We start from the raw sequence: 16,836 nt of genomic DNA on the forward strand, positions 1-16,836 counted from the left end.
ATACGAAATAAATTTTATTTATTTATTTTTTTCCCTGAAAACAAATCTAGTGATCAAGCAGCAGAAACTGGGACATATGGATACTCCAAATATTTGCAGTTGAGCACATGGGAAGAAAGAAGCAGCATCACCTAACAGACTTTTCGGATAGCTTTTTATCTGTGTATCTCCAGAGTGCCTTTTGTCTCAGCTGCACATTTATACAGCCGGTTATATGTCTTCATGCAAAAAGGAACTTGACCTTCTGAAGTCCTGAAATGAAAGGTAGGGCAAGAGGTAGCTGCACTGATCCTGACCTGGAGGCCATTGTAAATCAAGGGCTGAAGGCTCCACAGTACAGTTACCCTGAGCAGGCACAGCCCCGTGCATGCCGCTCACACAGTGTGGCTCTCAGACCAGTGTTGTGCTGCACTAACCTGGTGGCTGCAGGGCAAACCCAGGTGGCTGTTTGTAATGGAGGAGCTGCAGGCAGCTTCCACGCACTGCCAGGGCTTACACCTCCTGCATGGCCTTGTCTTTATCTGACAGCGCTGCAAGAAGCTCTCATGAGAGCACTGTTTCTGTCTGACAGTAAAAATGATGAATATGGCTCATTTTCTTCTAAGAAAAGCCTGCAATAGATCGTATGACTGAAAGGGTGGAATCTCTCCTATAGGCAGAGTTTGCACTGCATTACTGTGGATGGACTGGAGCCTGTTTCATGCTGCACCATCTGGAGTTCCCACCATCTAAACAGATGTCAGATCATTTATACTATTCTCTCCTTACAGTGTTAGCTGTAACACGTATATTATGTGACACCTTAGGCAGTCTGAGTGCCTTTCTTACTGGGATCATAACAGACTGGCACCTCCTGGTGCAAGACATTAGTACAAGGCAGAATCACTGTACAGCCCTCTCTGTGCAGGAAGAGGACTTTTGAGTGTTTATTGATGAGCCTAAAATATATCTCAATTTTATCAGATCCTGTTGTATCAAATCTAGAAGAAGCAAATTTAGGAGAGGTTACTACCTTAGGAAACCAGGAAAGAACTGACAAGCAGTTGAATGGAGAAATTTGAAAACTTTGATGATCCTTATGGTTCCCTTCCAACTCTGGATATTCTACAGATAATAGGGAAAAAGATCAGGCTGGGTCGAAACACCTTTACGTAGGATGAAAAGGAGATGCAGAAATTTGTGTTCCTTCAAATACATGAACTATTATTGTCCAGTCTCAGAGTGACTCCTTTATTTGTGATTTTACACTTCAAGAAAGAATTATTAATGGTTAATAATAATGGTGGCTAACAGGTTGGAAGAGACTCAACTTTTTGCTAATGTTGATGACCAAAAATCAGAAAAAAAAATCCTTAGAAATATCAGATTACTTGAAGATCCATTGGCAAGGAAATAGGAAGTTTTTGATGCATTCAAGACACCCTCTGTATCTTGGACTCCTGCAAAGAGCTCTGCATCTGAAGATACTGAGGACTAGAAACTTGCAATGCAGTTAGCTTCAGGACATAAAGTGAATTTTATTTACAGCAAATGTTAGCACGGAGGGGTAAAGAGTGGAAAAAAAATGCCACTCTATATTTTCTGATAATCATGAATGATGGGGGAAATTTTGCTTGAACAGAATCTGGGATCTGTGCACACTAAAGTGCTGGAGTGACTCATGGGATGAGTCCACCCCATCTGCTTACAGCAGTTTGTAAAACTGAAGAAACTGACTGGCAAAGATCATCAAAGATTTGAAGATGACAAATTTGTATGAAACCAGCTATATGATAGAAGAACTGGAGATCTGGTTACAGAGGCTGTTGCTTATGTTTGATGGCTACATATACAGTGTCCTACTGCAGCCATTTTTAAGTCTCAGCTAGGATCTGCACCTGTGAAACACCAAATTGGGCACTCACAGCTTAGCGTGAAAAGAAAGGTGTGCAGGCGGGAGATGTGAAAATCATCTGTAATATGGCCTGTCTCAGCATCGAGAACAGGAAACAAACAGCTAGGAGGGTAGCTGTGCTGACAGAGGTATGACTCATGTGGTTCAGCACAGCTCAGGAATGATTATCAGTGATCTGACTAACAATTTGTCATGGGAGAGGATCAGAACTCTTTGCCAATGAGATTACACACAGCAGTAGTGGAGCATCTTCATTGTTAGACGCTGGCTTGTGTTTCAAGAGATAGAACATCCTGAGTTGGAAGGGACCCATAAGGATGACTTTTTGGATTCAGTGTGTCTGGAGGTGTTAAGACAATAAGAATAATAACAATAAGAATAGGATATCAATTTTTGTTTGGTTTACCTCTCCAGAAAGGAATCACAGAATCACAGAATGGCCTGGGTTGGAAGAGATCTCAAGGATCACGAATCTCCAACTTCCCTCACACCACATGCAGGGCCACCAACTTCACATTTAATACTAGACCAGGCTGCCCAGGGCCCCATCCAACCTGGCCTTGAACACCTCCAGGGACAGGGAATCCACAACCTCTCTGGGCAGCCTGTTCCAGCACCTCACCACTCTCACAGTAAAGAACTTCCCCCTGAAATCCAATCTTAATCTTCCCTCCTTCAACTAAAAACCATTTCTCCTTGTCCTGCTGTGATCTACCCTTTCAAAGAGTTGTCTCCCCTCCTGTTTATAGGCTCCCTTTAGATAGTGAAAGGCTTTTTTTTCTCCAGGCTGAACAAGCCCAGCTCCCTCAGCCTGTCAAAGGAACACATGAAGAAGAAGCACACAGCTGGAAGCACAGTTGGAAACACCAACTGGAGATCAGCCAGTGCTGACAGCAGGTGACAATTTCTCCATGTATGAGATGGAGCAGCCACACATGCATAAAAAACCTGACAGAGTTACATTACAGAGTCATTATTGGCCTTCTGCCATCCTTTTTGTTTTTCTTCACTGGATTATTTTAGGACACCAGGAACCTATGTTTCCCTCTAACTAGCTTAGTGCCCTGGCAGTCCTAAAATTTCAGGAGGTGAGAGCAGTCGGTGTATTCCTGACAGAAAGTCTGAACTCTATTGAAAAGACAATAAAAATGGGAATATCCAGCACTCAGAATAGATGTGAAGAAAAAAGCAGAGGGAAAACCTTCCTACAATACTCCTTCTACTGTTTCTTTACTTATTTAGCTTGTCTGTTATGGATCCAAAAGATTATTGGTACAGAAAATTAGAGCCTGTTCTTTTGCGGTATGTAAATTCTCTAGAAAATGAGGAGGGTCAGTAAAAAACAAATCTCAGTGGCTGGAGGAATATGGGAGAAAATTTAGAAATAATCTGGTAAATTCCACATATCCTAAATATTTTTGTTGCATTGGTCATACAGAGAAATTTGCAGCAAAGAAAGAGATGCCACCTGAACCTCAATTCACTGCAGTGCATATCTGTCCCATGGGTAGGCTGGCCTAAACCAGGGACCTGTGACCACTGGTAATACAGATGCACATTTGAAAGGTGACTCTGAGGCTGCATTTAAGGCCTGAGTGCGTATATTATTTAAGAATATCATATAGAGGGATGGGCATGCGTATTCCTAGGGGTTAAAGTGGTAAATGCTTATCAAAGCTGTCTGGAAGGAAGGAGTTGCAAGGCTCAACATGGATAGTAGAAATAAGTATGAACATTTTAAACTTCTTTGTGGTGGTTTTGTGTTGACACACTGTCTTTTAAATTACAACCTACCTGAATGTGCTGGTTTTAGTACTTGTGTTATCATTTTAAACCAATCAATTCTTGTTCATGAGTATTAGAATATCCTTGAGGAAATAATCTGCTTAATTTTCCCTTATGATACAGTGCCATATCTCACAAGGCTGCAAGACTGGGTATATATGTACGTTGCTCTGAAAGTAACGCCTTCTATTTATTTCCATGGAAGCGACAAGAGATATAAATAACACAGTAAAACTATTTGGTAGAACAAATTCTCAGCCACAAAAAATTATTTTTCAACATTGTCATCACCACTAACTGTGCATTTTCACCATCAATGTACAAGAGCATGCATACCATGATTGTAAAAGTCTGTATCAGTGGATGTACTGACCCGCTGTTGCTGTCGCTAATGCTGGAACACACCATCCACCACTTCGCTGTATTCACATCCCCTGTTTTGTCTCCATAAATGTCCAGCAAGCATTGATGAATGTCAATGGATGCAATTTTTTTCTGCATGGAAGAGTTTAATGACACATCTTTGCTTCATAGGCACTTTCATGTCAGATGCGTTTGTCAGACTGCTTCTCTGCTGCCATCTGTCACATGGCAAAAAAATGTATCAGAATATTAGTGGAAGGTTCAGCCTCTACTGCCATACCACCAACATCCACCTCTGACGTCATGGACCAATAGGGTATTATTTCTTTTTCATTCCTTTTCTTGACTCTTTCAGTGATAGACAAGAGAAATTCCTAGTAAACAGAAGAGCGCAGCATCTGGTTACAGCAGAGACTTCAGAGTGGTCAAAAATTCAGCTTTCTTTTTTGAAGGAGTTATAGTGGCTATCAGAACAAATAAAAATCCTGAAGAATCATGAAAGCGTGGTCACCTTGTGCACAGCAACAGCAAGCCAGACAAAACTTGCCTCGTGGTACCGGAGCCAGCAACAGCTTGCAGGTCTGTGAGATGAGTTCCAGAGATGGATGCCAGCAACAAGTAATTGCCTTTTGAAAATAAAAAAAGGGTATCAAAAGGGGCATAACATATTAGAAAACCACCTGAAGTCTTAAGCACGATTGGGCTCATTTTGAGACTCTAACTAGGGTATTTCACTGAATTATTTCTTCTGCTATCACTTTGAGAAAAACAAGAATGACTCAATGCTTCAGCATCTTACATGTGTCTTAGTCATTGTCAATCACAAAAAAGTTACAGTCTGGTTCTCATGTTGAATTGAAACACTTCCTGAGAGAATGGGCACACTTGATGCAATGCTGAGTCACTCTCAGCTGCTTACCATTATTAGGCATTCAGCATTGCTAAATTGATACAATTAATTCTCCTGAAGTCTCATAAAAGCGTCTTTATCCTCCTGAGAGTACTATTTCTTTTCATTTTATTAGGGCAGTCAGAGTGCTGCTAAAACAAAGACAAGCCAGCTTTTTCTCTTGCTTTTATATTTGAGACTCAGGTTTTTGTTTTGTTTTGTTTTTGTTTTTTTTGTTTTTTTTACTCTCACTTTGGTTGGTTTATTTGTAAATCACTGCATCTTTCAGATTGTGAATCTGTAGAACATCATGCTCATAGATATAAAGTAAAGGGAAAAAACTCACATCAGCCATCATCTCCTGAGAAATTCACAGAAAGATAATCAATGGAGAAGCTGACCTACATAAACCAGAGGGTCCCTCAAACAAAAACAGAGTTGGAATACTTGCAGTGTAGAACCAAGGCAGATATTACTGTTGAAGACAGGGCACATCGAAATAGCCCAGAATGTTTTCTATTCAGCATTTTGCTTTTCCGTTCACTAGACCAAAAACAAGCATTCAGAATTTTCTATCTCCTATCCCCAGGTTGCACACAACTAATGTTTCTTTTTCTTTTCTTCTTCTTTTTTTTTAGTACACGCTCCTTGTAATTTTTGGATATGGATGGTTTAGAGATATAAAAGGACAGCTTGACAAAAGCTGTATCTGAAGATAACTCCTAACCCATCCCTCAGAAGAAAAGCACAGTCACTGTGGGTGTTCTCCCCAGCCAGGGAAACTGCATGTGCCTTGATGCTGGAGTTCAAGACACTGTGACTCTGTCTGATAACAGCAGAAAGCAAATTTCAGAAAGGAACACTGTGGCTGGCCTCTTAGATCTGCTCTAGCTTATCTCAGCTGCCAGTCTAATTTACTGGGAGAAACTGATTTCAGGGGAGGCAGATCCCAAAATGGGGCTGGCCTCATTGGTTAAGCCATCAGATAGTGGGCACACGTGAGTAGCACAGTGTGGGAACTGCAGCTGATAAAGGTCCACCTGAGGAGGTTTACTGAGGGAACAAGTATTATATTTTGCACTTCCTGAACAACCTTTCCAGAAAGTACAACACTTTTTTTTCAAGCTGAAGGGGAAAAACTTCCCTTCTCCCCTGAAAAAACAACTCATATTTAACCATGGAAAACTATTGCACAATCTTTACTTACCAGGGCAGAAAATCTGCACTCTCTTCTGGTGCATTTCACAGGAACAAACAAAAAGCAGTCCTGTATTTCAGAAGCTTCTAACAACAATAAATGCAGAGGTTTCCCACATTTTATGTTCCCTAACAGAGAGCTTTCATAATATTCCCAAAAGAGAAAGGAACATTACCTCTTAACTTCAAAAGCTTCTCTTCTCTTGAAATGTCACCTTCCCTTCCTCTCTCAGTTCATTCACTTTCTTCAGTTCACTTCCTTGATCTTCATTTCTGTACCTCGAGACCTGCAAATTTCCAGTTCCAGGCTAACAGAAAGATTCAAGCTATGACACTATGACTGATAACAGGGAATCAAGTTTTTCTTATGGATGACGTAGAGTCTGTTTTTTAAGAGTCACTGCCTGTGTGGAAGCTTGAGTCAATGCAGACAGAAAGCATCACTGGTTCCAAGAAATGGGGTAATGTGTTTTGGAAACGGGATCCCAGAGGAATGGTGAATTTCTCGTTTGTAGATTGCCACTGTCTGTTTAGAACAACAAAGCAGGAAACAGCATCACAGCACCAATCATTTTGACTGGGGCTTCTCCCCCACACCCTTTTTTCTATTTAATGCTGTGCCAAGATCACAGCCTAAATATTATCACAATCCTTGTTTATGTGGGACTTTCCCCGTGTGAGGTCACAGATTGCAAGGCCTTGATAACTTCTTGTGATTATGTTTGGAAGATAAACAGGGCTGAGATTGGAATATAATCTGAAATGAAAAGAGCCTCAGAATCATCACTTTCCCAGTGTAAAATTCAGGTCATTTATTAGTGTGTTTTCTACTTATTTTATTAGAAAAAATGTAGGTAGTTTAGAAAGTTTTTTTTATCAGAAACTTTAGAGAGCAGAAGCATTTTAATACTTTAATAAGAGATTTGCTTTGAGCATATAAAATTAACTGCATTGCTCTTAAGTTAATTAAGCCATTGGAACATTCTAATCTTTTTCCACTTTAGAAATGGATTTAAAACTCAGTAAATATGAAACTGCAGTTCTCTTACAGAGGTCCGTAAACTTTTAGAGATATCTGTGCCTTAAATCTGATCTCTTCATTTTCTTCTTCTCAGCTCTCTGTGGGACTTTTGGTTATTTTCCCTCCTTAGGAAGGCTGCTGTTTTTGTAGCATATTGCAATAAATTTGTGAAATGGATATGCATGCAGTAGTGACTGAAGGCAGAATTTCAGCAGTTATGTATGTGGCCCATGTTTGCTTTAGGCAGAAGGATTGAAACCTCTCACAGAGCCACGGTTGTAGTAGATGTCCATATAAAATCTATATAAAAACCAAGCAAACCCCATTGTGATTCCAAGTTTCATTCAAGCTGGATCCTCAGCTAGTGGATCTTAATTTATGGCAAAAAAAAACCTTTAATACTCCTTAATGTTTTTTTTTTTTTTTTTTTTTTTTTTAAATGAATTAAAACAATTGCTATTCAAACTTCTACTTTCCAGGACCTCAGTTTATATATTAAATAACAATTGGAAGTTTAACTGTAACAATGTTCTTACATCCGAAACAAGCACTTTATTATCATTGTATAGGAGGTAATATTTCCCTTGTTCCCTTACTGGAAGTTCTGCATACAAGAAGTATTAACTTGCATAATTAGGGACACTCTGAGAAAAGGTCAGTAGATATTTTTGCCAGTACCACTTTAGGGGAAGACACATTTGGTATTTTACTGCCAAAACTTCACATTAATAGAAAAAAAACAATTTCCACAACTAACTGATAGTCTGCTGAAGGACTTTGTTCTATATCTGTGTTGACACCCTGAGGGTAACCGAAGCGACTCACTTTATATCTGAAAGCCTAAAGAGTTCTTATGAGACTTACATTCGTTTTCTGTCAATTTGTTGAAAGAAAGAGGGGGGGGGAAAAAAAAAAAAAAAGCAAAGGCAGGACATTTTAGATTGAGTACTACTTTGCTCTCTGTGCCCAGGTATAGATTTTTAGGGTAGACTTGAAAAGCAAGTTGCATTTTTCTAGAATCAGACAATGGAGAGAGGAGTGTTACCAATTGTATTCCTCAACTATTACAGAAAATCTGGATTTGGTGTCATGCTCTGCCATGATCCCAAATCAGCGATCCTAGAACGATTTTTTCAGAGAACTAAGAATCATCCAGACCGTTTGCTTTTACAAATGCAAATATCTCGATCTCATTTGTTCAAATGTAAGTACACAGTAAGGCACTCCTGATATATTCTGCTAGCTCTTTATGTAAGCACTGTAGATAGGCAAAATGAAATTACTTTGTGGACTGAGACTTTCTAGTAACTAGAAAAGAACATGGGGTCCTATATGCTTTTATCATTTTGCCAAGTCTGCATGAAGGATAGGCAGAAGTGCAGGCTCTGAGCTAAATGTGGAACAGGAATTGTTCTCTATCTATTACCTCAAAAGGGGTAGAGGAGAATAGAGAGCAGCAGGATGAGGCCTCAGCCCGTTTTTCTTGGCTTCCTACAGAACAGTAAATGTACTGCACTATTTCCATACAGAGCTTGTGCTCCCCCTCTACTAAACAGAAAGTGGAGATCCCTTCTGGGATGGCAAGGTGTCTGCTGCTCCACTGAAGGCCTATGCCTACAAGACACAATTTAGCCCTCAGATTACCACTGAAAAGGAGCCTATTATGTCAATATCTAAGTAGTGTAAGTTTTTTCTACATGTACATGAATTGCATTTATATGCAGTAAATATAGCATACACGTACCACTATATATTTATACCACTGCGGGTTGGATCTGCAAAAGGCCAGGATTTTCTTTTTACTATACCTGTACATGTCAATTTGCAATGTGATACCTCTGAAGTTTCATTCTGACAGTTATTTATAGGTGTCTATGCTCTTTCTTGCTGACTTCTTAGACACTGTGGGCCCTCAGGGGCACTGCACGCACCAAGGCAATCTGACCTAGCTGCAGCATGCAAGATGTAGTAGTCTTTTTACGACCAATGAATTTGTCATTGGTGACTGAAGTAATTGTGAAGACTGTCCTTTTTCTCCCCTCCAATTTACCACCCTGAGGGCTGTAACTTCTTGTAATAACATTGCCACGCTGCTGTGGATAGCCAGATCTGCACTAGAGTGACCTGCGTGGAGGTTGTTAACAGGAGCAATGTGACTTGAAACCCATGTCATGCTTTCCAATTGTTTGCATGTGCACCTATACCCCTGGTTTACAATATTGCTACAATTTCAGCTTTTCTTCAGGCTCATGCATTCACCAGATCTGCAATGTATTGCATCTTTTAGTTTTGCTTTTACTAAACAGAACGTAATAATCAGAATGAAATCAGTACGTCAAAATTCACCCCAAATTAAGAATGGTTCTCTTTTATCATGTTGAAATGTTTCAGTAAAACAATGCCTTTCCAGCATTTTTGGAAATCATCATCTAGAAGTATCACTAGCATGACATATCCTTTACTGTTGTGTCAGACCTACAAGCTGTTGTATAAATTAAAAACCTTTTTGGCCCTCGATGCTTGGATGCATGATAGGGAGCTTTAACATGTCTGCATGAGAAAGGAAGACATTGTGGCACAGTTTCATTTTGTTTGCCCTCTTACACATTTCCAGTCTAACAAGTGAAAGACCATGCAGTCTTCAGGCTGTTTCTTCTGCTCTATATGCTCGTACATGGTCTCTTTGCAAGCTCATTAAAATGACTTCCAGTATTGCATTTCTCAGCAATAAACACTTATTCCTAACACATCTGCTTGGATTCGACTTTAATGCTTCTTTGCTTAATGTGTATTTAACAGTATTTCAGAGATTTAAGTGTCAGCCAGACTCATAGTCTAGCATGCCTACAGTACTGACTCAATAATCTGAAACTCCAGAAAAAGTCAACAGTGAAATAAAATCCATCTAGATGTATTTAGATCTGATAAATACACTGTGATTAACTGTATCTGTCAGTATTGGTATGTCATTTTATGCATTAAGTTTTCTGGTGGCTCTTTTAAAAAAAATCACATTTTAATGAAAGAAAATGTCTTAAGAAGAGTAGTTAAAAGTGTTAATTCTACCACAGTTAATAGATTTAAATCCATGCTTGAACACTGAAACAATAGCCTAGAGAAGATACTGTCGCTGGAAGGTTAAGAAGAACATGCATTCTATAAGATTATAAATGTGTATATGCCAGAATATTAAAATGATGTGTTCATCTTTTTAATCTAAAAACTTTGATTTCTCTGGTGTTGGAAATTTCAGTAAATTCTAACAATGAAGAAACATGTCAACATGAAAAAACTATACACACCCACTGCCAAAATAGTTCTTGTCCAAAGTGAGATGTCTTTTTGAAGGTTATAATGAGTTCACAAAGCAAATGAATCACAGGAAGAACACGTCTTCTGAGACAACCTGTGTAACTTCAGTCTAAACCCTGGGGATAAAGTAGTTCTAATGCCTTCCTTCCTTCCTTCCTTCCTTCCTTCCTTCCTTCCTTCCTTCCTTCCTTCCTTCCTTCCTTCCTTCCTTCCCTTCCTTCCTCCCTCCCTCCCTCCCTCCCTCCTTCCCTTCCTTCCATCCATCCATCCATCCATCCATCCATCCATCCATCCATCCATCCATCCATCCATCCTTCCATCCATCCATCCATCCATCCATCCATCCATCCATCCATCCATCCATCTACCCATCCATCCATTCTTTCTTTTCTTCATGAAATTGTTTTTAACTTTAACAGATGCATCCTGTGGTTTGTATGATGACATGGTGATTTCTTTTAATGGTGTGATGGCAAAGCAGGTGTGCTCTGCTTTACCAAGATATACTTCTAGAACATATATCTGGTTATTCACTCAATATCTATGAACATTTCTCCAGTGAAATTCTAGGGGCATCATCTGTGATCTTCCTTTTGGTTTTCTTTTCTCCACAGGCTTTAGATGAACTTGGACATTACAGAAGGAGCAAGAGGGATTATCCTAGAATATGTATAGCTTCTCTTAACTGGATGTGTGGGATTCGTCTATCTTTTATTTCTTTTTCTCTTCCAGGGTTTACCTGGAATATACATAATTAAAACATCAATGTGTTTCAGACCACACTCCTCCCAGAAGATAACAAAGGAAGAATAAATGTTAAAAAGTAGGTCCTTAAAAAAATATTTTTAGATAGGATTCTAAGTAAAAAAAGAAAGAAAATAAAAAAAAATCTATGTATGAAGGTTAAATACCTCAATCAAATAAAGAGATGGAAGATTTTTACTGGTAGGAGACATAGTTGAAACGTAGAAGACAGTTTGAAGATATCACATATTCTTTTATATTACCTCAGGCTCTGTATTGATACTTTCCCACCTGTTTGTACTATCATAGTAACATCTATGCTGATTTATGATAACCAGATGAAGAATAAGAACTTAGAAATAATGAGAAGAAAAAATAAATTGTATTCTTAGCTTGTTGCCTATATTTTCTTTTTGTTGTTATTGGGTTTAATTTATTTCCCATTAATCTTTTCCAAATATTTTTTTGCCTCTCTGAAAGATCACCCAAATTCATAACCCATCACAAATCCTTTAAGAGATCCTGTTAAAAATGTCTTAGGTCTCTCTTTATGAGGGAGCTTGCAAGAACAGGAAGTTCAGGCATCTCAGTGGTGTCTCTCTCTCCTTTGGAGAGACCCTGATGTCCTGTCCTGACATGGAGCATCTACCTGGAGTGGTCGAACCTGTCTTTTTTATGATGGAAATATGTGGTCATCTGAAATCGTGCTTGGTCACCTCTGAAGCAGTGGAAAATGTTCATTTTCAAATAACTTACTCTGCTGATTCAACAACACACAGTTCATAACAATGGGAAGTAATTAGGTTTTGAAATTAATGGATTTCCCTGATACCTCAAAGTAGACTTTTTTTTCTAGCCTTTGATAGAATTGCTTTATTATCAAGCTTCTGACTGCTCAATATAGCTATTGCCTCAGATTGGATGCTGGCAAAGATCTATGAGTCTTATTAATGACTGAATAACAAATGAGAAAATGCTGCAGACCTTGCAGATTTTTGAATTAATCACACTTACCTTAGAAGACTTCTCCTTTTTTTCTGGTTGCAGATAGAATATACTTCAACTGAGACATTTTCTTAATGATTTGATTTCTATGGGATGTTTTTTCTTTTGCTCTGGAAATCAATTACTTGGATGACATAACAAGACCCCATTAATCTATATGGAGCACAGTACAGCCTGTTTCATTTCAAGCCAAGGAGGTTTAATTGATGTAAATTATGGAGTCAGCCAATTTCTTGCTATTTATAAAATTAGTCACCTGCAGCATCATCTTGGATAAAGTCCACTGGATGAAATAATGTTGGAACAGTCCTATCAACACTTAAAATATTCAGGATGTGAAGTTTCCCTTTTGAATTGGAAAGTGCACATCTCTTACTATGAGGATGAGCAGTCCCTTTACATTCATTTTGAACCTACTAGAAACAAACAAAAAGAAATAATTAAAAAAAACAAAAACAAAAATAAGAGTGATTTTTTATTGAGATATTTTGGTTCTCTAGCAAAATTTTACCTCTTTTCATTCCTTGCAATTACTGAAAATGACAAAATTGCAATTAAAAACCTGGAAGATTAATATCAACATTTTTCAGGATTAAAGGATTTGAAGAAAAGGAATCTTACATTTTCTTTTTTTGTACAAAAAAAAAAAATCTAGTTATCTAAATATAGATGTGTATGTATGGTTGGATGAATGCATATATCTATATATCTGTATACCTCTCTATCTACCTAGCATATCTTCCAACTAATGTAAACCAATAAAAAAGTTTCCTCTGAAACCAATGGGATTAATCTAGCATATAGCTTCTCTTTACTCAGAGTAATCATGATTTACATTCCTATGTTGTTTCTTTAAGCAAAAAGTTACAAATATGATTTCCCGCAAAATTTTTCGGTAGGCAGAATTAGAGACAGAAAGATTTTGCTGTTTTCTGTTACTCATTATGATTACTCTGTTAGTAGTTTTGTTTTTCTAAAGAGACAATACACAGCACTGTCAAGATGGGATGTGCTGAGGCATTGTTATAAAGAAAATTCAATTCTTATTCAAGCCAATGTAAAACTAGAATAATTTTCATTCAGTGATATTAAATTTTCATTCACATCAGCGAAAACAGAATTTGTCAGACATATTTCCCTTATAATAAGCTTTTCCTCTTAGTAGCTATTTGACTTATAAGGCAGAAGTTGCTCTGTGCCTCCAAGAGGTGCCAGTTTTACTGGGCAGGAGTGTTAAGCAGTGCAATGCTAATGCTGGTAGTGTTAAGGAGGTCTGTCAGCTGCTCCAGTTCAAAGCAAAAAGCTCAAATGTCAAATGTGTATGTGCATGTATATTTTATACATATACACATAATTTAGAAGCAGAATTATTTAAAACAGTTTATGGTATTCTTGGGCAATACAGAGCTGGAAGCTGAACTATGATGCAGTCGTAGCTGGACTTGCATTAATGAACTTGTTTAATGCATGGGTGATTCTCAGTGTTGGAATATGATTGTAGGGGTCTGTTCGGGATTTGTCCAGTGATTCTTGGAAAAAGAAAGCATTAATTCAAATTTGACTTAATGTTACTATTCACTGTGAGTGGAAAATCTGTCCTGTCATGAAAATAAGGGTTTTGCAGGAGAATACTTCTTCATCATTGATTTTGATTAAGTGACTTGTCTCCTAGAAATCCTGGATCCAGTAAAGGAATGCTAACAAGTGCCCATGGAAGTGTAAAATACAATGATGAGCTGACACCATTTAGACCGTGGCCTTAATTCATGCACTAATCTCACTGTCGATCTAGTCCAAGATCTTTCTCCCACTGTGGCTGATATCACTCATTAGATCTGATTAATCAGTGGAGTTATGGTTCATGCTTGAGCCACAAAAAATAAAGGATTAAAATTCAGGCCAACTAAAGTTAAAGCCAAAGTAATTAAAAAAAAAAAAAGAAAAAGAAAAAGAAGAGCAAACAAGTTTTTTTTTTTTTTTTTTTGCTTGAAATATTTAAGGGATATGTATCAAATGCTGTGATTCATTTTCAGATTTTTTTTTTAGCTTTTTCATACGAAAAATAGCATTTTATAAAAAAGAATCAAAACAAAATGCTTACTAAAAAAAAAAAGGAATTTCCCAGACAATAAATTTCATTAAAAATTCAGACCAATTAAACAATGTTCTCTTCAACAAAAATGCAATCGTGTGACAAAGCTGCAAATTATTCCAAAATTATTCCAAAATAATTCCATATGTGGGCAATATATGTGGACATTTTTTCTGTGCTTATCCATCTTTATGAATGCTCCTCCCACAACGGGTTGTAGAATTACCTGTCCATGGAAAGATACTTTTTCTTTAGTTCACATTTTCCAGATACTAGTTTATCTCCAAAAACATTAAAGTTGTCCCTCGCCTTACATTTGTTTCTTTTAATCCTTGATTTTTTAGTTACTTGTAGGATCCTACTACTTTGAGGAGGAGATCAGAGACCTCCTGTTGTTCTTTCTAGCCTGAGCAGTGCCATGATTTCACCTGTATGATCAATTCTTATAATATCTTTTTAAATTTTCTTTTTCTGGAATGTATAATTTTCTTCCCTACTGAGGTAATAAAATAGAAATTTTTCACTCATCCCAGTAAACAGCTTTGACAACTCAAATCCTTTACTTAGATACAGATCTAACATATATAGCAACAGAAATGCATTTATCATTTGCTTAAACTCAGATATGTCAGGCTACTATGAGCCTGTTCGTTTTACTAGCATGTTCACTTAACTTTTGACATATCCAATAGATTCCAGTGCGGTTAGAAGATTCGCACTTGAGATAACAGTAGCAACTCCAGTGAAGAGTCACAGTTTTCATGGTGGAGCCACCATTTGTGTTCTGCAACATCTCCCTAAAGAAATTAGTGCAACCCATCTGCAATGTTAGTGTAAGTACAGCTGAGAGAGAATGAAAAGGACATCTCGTCTGTTTTGTACCACAGTTAGGAAGGAGGTGTCAATTTGTCTCCATTGCCCAGAAAGAGAGCCTGCATAGTTACTGTAGCCCAGGCAACTAAATCTCCCGTTTCCAAAGTTAGGCTGTGCGGGTCTTGTCCTCAGCTACTATTGTGAAGATAAAATTGGATATCTGGAGTTTAAAGCTGTAATTGGACATCATGAAAATCTTGGACCCCTGACACTCATAAAATATTTTTGTAAATTCTTCTGTCTTTGAGACACCATATTTTAAAACCGCAATCAAAACCTCTGCTGTAGAGTCACCATAAACACAGACCTCCAAAGCTTTCCAGGTATCTTTAAATATGTTATTTCATTCTGTTAGCATTTTCAAGGTGTTACTGAGATGAAATGATAGAGTTATGAATCTTCCTTAACTAAAGGCTATCAAATGCTCTCAGGTTACCATAAATACTGCAATAAATAAATACTGGTTTGATAGACACCTAGTACTGTTGTTAAGTGCAGATCACTTTTCCTGTAAGGACCTTAAAGTGCACCTATTGATGCTCCTACTTAGTAGGGAAAGTTAGTGTCTATTCATAAGAAGAGTGAAAAAAATAAAGGATGGAGAATTGCAGATTGATTGTTGGAATTCAGTTCCCATGATACAGCTGGAACAGTCTGCAGTATGTGGAAAACAACATGGAGAGGAGAAGCAAGATCAAATCCAAGCAAGTGAACACTCCTTCAATGATCAGGTAACAAGTGTTGTATTTAGACAGCAAGCACAAGAGTTTGTGTATCTTTATTCAAGCAAAGCTCTTAACAGAGTCTCAGCTCGCATTCTTATATCCAAGCAAGGAAAAAAAACAGCCATTATTCTGTGGGCACAAAATTGATTAGATAACCACACCATACAGTAGTTAATAAAGTCTAATTACACTCAGGGTTCTGTGGGGGGTCTGCCTTAGATCTGCTTCTGTTTGAGGTTTTCATTAGCAAAACAGATGGCGGAATAGTCAGAATGCTCATTAGTTTTGCATATGACACAGTACTAGGAAAGACCCCAAATGTGGAAGATAACAGCAAAAATAAAAATGTGGAGAAAGAGATTGGAAAGATAAGATGTAACCTATCCTAGAAGAGGGGCTGAGGCAGGGTTAGGAGACAAGAGCAAGACACTACAGGAAAAAAATAATAGAACTAATTCTGTATGGGAAGCATTAGGCATCAGTGCTTCAAAAAGTTTTTAAGATTACAGAGAATCACAAATAGTTTCTGAATCAACAATGTGACATTCTTATGTCTACTGTCTATGAGAAGACAATCATTTACTTATGGTATGCAAGCCGAAGTATAACTTGACAGATGCACACTGTAGAAAACTTGAGCCAGGAGTTAAGATTTAAAGGACAAAAATCAAAGACAAAGAAGGACACCGTGGCAAGAAAGGTTGATAATATTAAGTCATTCTGTTGTTTTAAAAGGGAAGAATACTTTTCTTTGTATCCACCATGAATTGGAAAAAAAAAAGTAAGATGTTGAAAGAAAGAAAGATTGGAATGTATTCATTCAATACAAATTCATTATTTTTTATTTATTATTCATGTTTTTTTTTTTTTAACTATAAAGCTAAGTGAGCATGGAAAGGCATAGATTGGGAGGACTGGATATTCTGTCTCTGGAAG

General features: G+C 37.7%; 1 long non-coding RNA gene across 1 annotated transcript; it reads right to left on the bottom strand.

The window, feature by feature from the left end:
- Nucleotides 1–8: 8 nt before the first annotated feature.
- Nucleotides 9–6,705, bottom strand: LOC146545269 (uncharacterized). Its single transcript, XR_014883000.1, has 2 exons — nucleotides 6,305–6,705; nucleotides 9–4,668 (listed from the first exon to the last, which is right to left on the bottom strand). It is a non-coding gene; the product is annotated as an uncharacterized LOC146545269 (long non-coding RNA).
- Between the last annotated feature and the right edge of the window lie 10,131 nt (nucleotides 6,706–16,836).

This window comes from Meleagris gallopavo, chromosome 1 (genome assembly GCF_905368555.1).
Source record: "Meleagris gallopavo chromosome 1, MGAL_WU_HG_1.1, whole genome shotgun sequence".
NCBI classification, from domain to species: Eukaryota; Metazoa; Chordata; class Aves; order Galliformes; family Phasianidae; genus Meleagris; species Meleagris gallopavo.